The sequence below is a fragment of the Crotalus tigris genome, unplaced genomic scaffold (genome assembly GCF_016545835.1).
Source record: "Crotalus tigris isolate CLP2741 ecotype Arizona unplaced genomic scaffold, ASM1654583v1 scf7180000017933.3771270, whole genome shotgun sequence".
Taxonomy (NCBI): Eukaryota; Metazoa; Chordata; class Lepidosauria; order Squamata; family Viperidae; genus Crotalus; species Crotalus tigris.
Window position 1 is genome coordinate 1,093,264 of NW_024096726.1, and position 7,456 is coordinate 1,100,719.

Sequence of the window (7,456 nt, forward strand, 5' to 3'; positions counted from 1 at the left end):
TGAAAAGTGACGTATGACCGTTTTTTACACTTATGACCGTTGTAGCATCTCCATTGATCACGTGAACAAAATTCAGACGCTTGGCAACTGACTCATATTTATGACAGTTGCGATGTCCCGGGGTCATGTGATCACCTTTTGTCACCTTCTGACAAACAAAAAGTCAATTGGGAAGTCAGATTCACTTAACAACTATGTTACTAACTTAACAACTGCAATGATTCACTTAACAACTGTGGCAAGAAAGGTTGTAAACTAGGCAAAATTCACTTAACAACTGTTTTGCTTAACAACAGAAATTTTGGGGTCAATTGTGAAGTCAAGGACTGCCTATAGTTGATCAAAGGTTAGTGTTTTAGAAATTTTATAGTGAGCACTTTTATAACCTTCAATAAAAAAACATGCTCTGTATATGAACGGCAGAATTTGAGAGATATTATTGTATTGGTCAATCATGCAATCCATAGCTCAGGGGAAATTGTTGTCTAAATCTCATGAGATGTGAATGCTCAATCTTTTAGTTTTCTCAGTAATTCCTATTAAGCAGTGAATGACAGTATAGAAAAGAAAGTATTCTTTTATAGTTCTCTCTCCTTGGTGTGCTTGAAAATCACTCTTCCAATAGCTATGCATGCTTTAATCAGGTAAAAAGAAGCACATTCCGCGCAGCATTGAGAATTCTTTCCAATCCCTTAATAGCAGCACTATTCTGCATCACATTAATCTGTGGTGATGGTGGTATATTTCTGTCCACTTTTTGGGTTGTGACTCTATTTTGATGCACCACTTTAGGTCACACGACCAGGAAAGAACAGGGAAGAAAGCCTAGAATAGAGAACTTTCTGAGCTACTGCCCAGTTGCCTCTTGCATAGTGATATATAGGGGATCCCCCTCCCAGATCCCCTTCCCAGATCCCCTTCCCAGATCCAGCCCATTTTCATGTCCCATCTTTCTCTGGATGGCTTGTCCTGTTTTCTTGGTAAAATACAGGAATGGTTTACCATTATCTTTTCCCATGCAGTACGAATAAATGCCTTTGCCACTGTCACTAAATGGGTGGATTTCGGGATTTGGTTTTGTTTCACAGAACTTGAACTAGGGTATTAAAGTAGAAGTGAAATATAAGGGAAGGCATGACATAAAAAGGTTAGTCCCCTTTTTAAATGGAATTTGGAATTGAAAGACATTCTAAGATGGGACATGGTGCCTTTCCCCGCCCCTGTTCTCTTTTCTTCCACTCTTATTGCAGTTTCTTTCTAACTTCCCTCCTTCTCCATAGAGAAAAACTATGATGCACAGTCATGACAGTACACTTTATAATGTTTCTACTCTCACATCTGAAAGGGTCAGAAGACTCTTTGTCACAGTATAATTAGCCCTTTCCTCCTGCTTGTCAGTCAGCAGAAAAGTAAACCTGCAGAGACGTTGGTGTCTCCATGCCAATCTCTATTGCTTTGTTCTGAATTGTAGCCCAGAACGGGAAAAGTGCCTGCCTTTCCTGCTTTACTCAGCCTTATCAACTGGCAGAAAAACTGAATTTAGCCATCTGGCAGGATCATCCCACCCCTCTCCCAACTTGGGACCAGCTGTCCAGGATGAGAGAGGTGGCAGGTGAAGGAGGAAAGGAGACTCCAAGATGATCCCTAACTCAGAAACATGGATAAATGAGGGGTCCTTGGTACTCTCTGAGCTTGGTCGTTTCCTTGCAGATATTTCATTACCCAAACTTGGTAACATCATCAGTGCTAATCAAACTACCACTGGTGATCTTACCAAATTTGAGTAATGAAATGTCTGTGAGAAAACAACCAAGCTCAGAGAGCACCAAAGACCCCTCATTTCAACCCTGAGCTACAAATATTCTCCTTCATGGATAAGCGCTGTACAAGAGTTCATAGGTATGGCAGAAGGAAGATCTTGTATGAACTAGCTCTTTCTCTTTCTCTGCAGCTTCATGGGACGACTTTCCTTCTCTCAGCCATTGCTCTTTCAGAATGGCATTAAAAACCTAGGGTTTTCCAGTAAAATGATAAGTCAGAAGCAGCCAAAATAGATAAAAGGCATTGTGTATTGTGCCAGAGACAAACAATCTCACTGTTTCATTACAAAGACCTTCATTTCTACTGGCAACCAACAGCTAGTCAAGCTGGTCCAGGACTCTGAGCAGTCAAAAACAATTAAGTATAGATGTTTTGTTGTTTCCCCTCCGCCTCTTTTCCAAAACATTTTAATATTGAAACATGCTTTCTAGCCCATTACATTAATGGAAGATCTGAAAAGAAGGGTCACAGCAACATCCTGATTTTTCTTGTCAAAAGTGTTGAATACAACCAACAGCTGATCTTGCTCAAAAAACACATTAAATATAACAGCACCCAATTGTAAAATGTTGTCCTCTTTACCCAATAAACGCAGATGAAAAGTACCCTCCTTTGCTACATTGCTGGAACAGGATACCAGTTCTGTTGTGCAGTTAACAATGCATCTTGCAATACAAAATGCTAGCCCATTTAACAATGTATTTCAAAATAAAACTCCCAAGTTCCAGGCATGCTCACAGAATCACTCTCTATAGAGAATGGGTTTATACTTTGATAGATGAAGCTGCACATTGCAAATCAGGAGTTACTTGTGCTGGTTGCTTCTTTAATGAGATGTATCACACAGCTGGATAAATTATCTGCTATCCAAAGTGACTTATCATGCCAAAAGATGCAGCATATATTGTCATGGGCTTTTCTTTTACACTTTTTTTTTTACCCTACCATATACTGATGAATTATTTGCAACATTTTCTTTTTTTTTTTTCACGGCTGCTAGAATAATCAAGTTATGTCTCTTGAACATCAGTCTATCATTTTCATTGACTTCCTCCCTTCTCAAAGATTCAGGAGGGAAGGGGAAAAAAACCCACACTGTTTAATTTCACAAGGTATTCTTGTATTTCCTTGGCAGTCTGTGCTTCCTTTCTCACAGCTTTTTGCATAAGGAGAGATGTTTAAGTTTTTCCAGTTGAGACCCAGCTAATGAAGTCTATTCATATTATTTATTTTGTTTTCTTGCTACATTCTTCACAGCATAATCCCAAACCTCTGTGTTTTGCCTTAGAACCTTTGGTCCTCATGCCACTTAACTTTTTCCTCATAAGACTTTTTCTTTCCAAATGCTTCATGCAGGCCCATCTTGTACCTGGCACCAAAAATGGTTAATTTGGAAGAATTGCTCTGTGCTTGAAAAAGCTGGCCATAGTATCCTTAACCTTGTCTCACAGTACTATAGGTAGTCCTCATTTAGTAACCATAACTGATTTTGATGATTTGATTTTTAAATGAACATGCGACTGAGAGAGAGAGAGAGAGAGAGAGAGAGAGAGAGAGAGAGATACTGCGAAGATCACTGATTGCTGCTACAGCAGGGGTGTCAAACTCCATTTCATTGAGGGCCACATCAGCATTGTACTTGCCCTTGGGGGGCCAGGTGGGTGTGGCTAGAGTGGGTGCAGCCTACTGGGTGGGCGTGGCCAGCTCTACATTGTTCGTGTCAATGGTGCCTGTGGAGGCCTGGGCAGGAGTGGGACAGATCTGAGGGTCTCTGCCAGAAGGAGGTGGGACCAGGGCAAGTGCCAAGGCATGGTCCATTGGAGGAGCCTCACTGTTCCTCTCAGGCCCTGTGCGGGGGGCTGGATGGTGGCAGGGGCTGCCCAGAGCCCTGGGCAGCAGAGGTCAAACACCCAGCCTGGCCCTCGAGCACCCGTGGCACCAAGCCCAGCCCCACTTCCCCAAGGGGGTGCCCAGCTGCACTTACCTCCTCCTCAAGGCTGCTGCTGCTGTGCTTGCTCTCCTTAGCCAGGTTGTTCATGATGGGTACCAGGGCAAAGTCAGAGGGAGACTGAATGTGTTTCAGCATAGATGGCCACCACAAAATTGTACATTGGCTCCCGGCTGGCTGGCCTGGGCCAGGGTCAAGGCAGCAGGGGCCGTTTCCTCACTGTTTCCAGGATGGCTTCGCGGGCCACATGAAACCACTTTGCGGGCCGCATCCGGCCCCCGGGCCTTGTGTTTGACATGTTTGTGCTACAGTATCTCATTCAGATAAAGTTCTTTTTACACCGTCTGAGCTAGGAGGGTTTCCCCTTTTTTTGCTTCACTTATAGGACAGAGAGATTGCCTAAATAAGTTAGCTCTTCCTGAGCTGCTTTTCTCTTTAGCCCAGCACTCACTTAAAAAGAGCTAATTGCAATTTAACAAGGTCAGCTCCATGACCTTAATTAGTTGATTAAAAATCTCTCCACAGTGCTGCGACCAGAAACTGACCAGACCTTAATCAGTTTCACAATGAAGGCTTTCGTTATCATAAATGCATGCATTGGTTAGAAAATGATTTTTTAAAAAAATCTTGTTAATTTCTGTTTATTACCACCCTCTTGCTTTTTTATCTGATCTCTTAACACTAGACCAAACTAGCTTTTTGTAGCTTCTGGCCGCTGGGAATTACTGTTAACATTTGAGTAAATGTCATAATAGTTGCTAGGAGTCTTTGACCAGTTTTAGATTCAACTTCCTGACTGAGCTCCATGTTAAAATTGTTTATTATAAACTGCCCAACTTCAGGAGCTGGCGCAGTAAAACTAAAGCTAAAGACTTTCATCCACATACAGAGGCTTTGCATCTTAAATAAATACCAACAAATTTGTATTTGGTGACTTCAACATGTGATATAATAGCTTTCATGAAGTTCAACATTTCATCAATATTTTTTTAAATCTGGGATAACAAACTCTGCAAAGGTCTGATGGTAAATTTCTTCCGAGTGAAATTAAATTACATTTCAAATGGTTTAATTTCCTGGAGCTGCATCTACAAAGTAGACCTCTGTCTCTCATGCATACTGTATATCTCTGCAGCAAAGTTTTTGAAGAGATGCATCCACTTTGTAAATACTATGCAAAACCTTTAGCAAATGGCACAAAGAACATGCCAAGGTCAGCCGTGTCCCTTTGATATTAAAACTTTTCAGAATACAGAGTAAGGATGAATCAACTTTAGTGATAACATATTTTATAGTGATAGTCTAATACAATTCCTTGATTGCATAAGAATTTTAATTTTCATCTCTTTTCCAGGATTATGCAGCCTCGTATTAACCCCTAGTCTTACTCTGAAATAAATATTCTTAAAAAAAACCCAACTATGTATACTTGCCACTCTGATAAAAGTCTGTAAAAAATAAGAGCTATTGACTTATTAACTTATATCATGACTGTCCACATCATGATACTTTTTAATGAAATGTTTCTGTTTTTCAACCATGTACCTTTCCATAATTTGAATCAGTTTCATTTTGCAAAACTGAAGTCAGATCAAGATACATCTTAGATCTTAGAATAACAGAGTTGAAAGGGACCTTGCAGGTCATCTAGTCCAACCCCTCTACCCAAGCAGGAGACTCTTCACCATTTCTGACAGATGCCAGTCCAGTCTCTTCCTGAAAGCTTCCAGTGATGAAGCTCTCACAACTTCTGAAGGCAAGCTGTTCCATTGGTTGATTGTTCTCACTGTCAGAAAATTTCACCTTATTTCTAAGTTAAATCTCTCCTTGATCAGTTTCCATCTTTTATTCCTTGTCATCCTGTTGTATACAATGAGTAAACTATAATTCTTTGTCCTCACCCCAAGAAATGTATCTCTGTACCTGCCAACTAATGTCTGAAGTGAAATTAAAGCCTCCTTAGATTCAAGCAGCTTCCATGAGTTTTCTTAGCAAAAGTACAATAGTAGTTTGCCAATTCTTTTTACATAAGAGGGTTTTTTTTTTTAATTTTGTATGCAATCCAAAGCTGGTGGTCTCCCAACCAAGTAATAATCAGATCTAATTTTATTTAATTTATAAGCCCATACAGAACTTGCTAGCTGCGGGATCTCATAGTTTGGGGTCTTATTCAAACAAATATATGAATTAAACCCTAGATTCATTTAGTAAAAATTAAACAGATCATGAATGTTCAGAGGTAGAAATCATACATGCCAATAAGAGGCAATCTACAGAGGCTCAGCATTTTTTAAAGTGCATTGCCTGCTGTGTATGAGGATCTTCAATCATAATATTGAGCCACTGTCTTGACCGCAGCCACTTCTGTTTAGACTCATCCCTAACAGGACTGAGTGGTTGTGGTTTTGGGGGGCCATAAAATCCTGGAAATTTCCTATCTTTAGTTCTGGAGAGAGCTGTACTGCCCCAATCAGAATTGGGACATAATCTGGAAATCGTCCTGGCTTTACTAAATCAGGAGGACCTGATCATGATCACTAATGCTTTGGTGACCCTTTCTTTGGATTAAGGTAATCAGCTCTACCTGGGGCAGTCCTTGAAGACTTCTCAGAAACTATAGCTGGTCCAAAACATAGCAGTGGGTACATACTGTATTTGTATGCCCATGTAACCCTCTCTTACATATTACACTGTTTACCATTAGACATCTGGGTGAAATTCAAGGTACTGGTTGTTTTAGGGATACAGGTATATCCAACAGGAAATTTCTTCTCATGTCAAAAGTCTAAGCCTCATCATCAAGGACTCTGAAAAACCTCATTTCAGTTCTATAGCTAATTTGACTATTCCCTTATATTTTTGTAAATAATTTGATTTCTTTTTCTGTTCGGCTTCTTAAAGGCAGTTCTCTGAGACTTTGCAATTCAGAGCTCTGAGTTGTGAATCTAGTGTAATGGAAAAAAACCTCTTTTTGAGGGATCAAGAAATAGTTTGAATGGTTGCCCATCACAAAAGAGATTCTGGTAGTAAACCATCTTAAAGTAAATTGAAAACAATTCTAATCACAAATACAAAAATTGAAATATACCATAGCCAAGGAAGATATCATAATCAACAGTCTGCTAAGCAAAAATAAACCATAATGTATATGGATTTCTACTATATGTGATAATAATATTCATCACTTTTTGGCATTTTCTGAGGTGGTTATATAACTTAAACAAGTTAAGGTTGTATCCTAGAGATAAGCTTCATTAAACATAGTATATAAACATGATTTGTCTAAAGTTTTATAGATAGGTATTGTTTGCTAGAAATGCATTTTAAGGAAAGAAATGTAAATAATATATCTGCAACAAGGTATCTCATTGTTGCTAGTGTTATGTTTGTTTTTTTTAAAAAAGTGGGAACAGTCCCCCCCTCACCAAGGCTTTAAAATTTGAATTTGGTCTATAAACCCATTGTAATGACTTAATGATGCTTACTATAACTTCTGTTTTATGGCCACCTTTTCTAGATATCTGACTCCAAAGTTTACACATTTGGAAATATATATATATATATATAAACATTTTGACTCCAAGCATATTCTGAAGGCCTGCAGCATTAAAACACATAGGAGATAGGCCACAATTAAAATGTTAAAAAAATGCTGTATTAAGCGTGAACATAATATATATTAAGTGT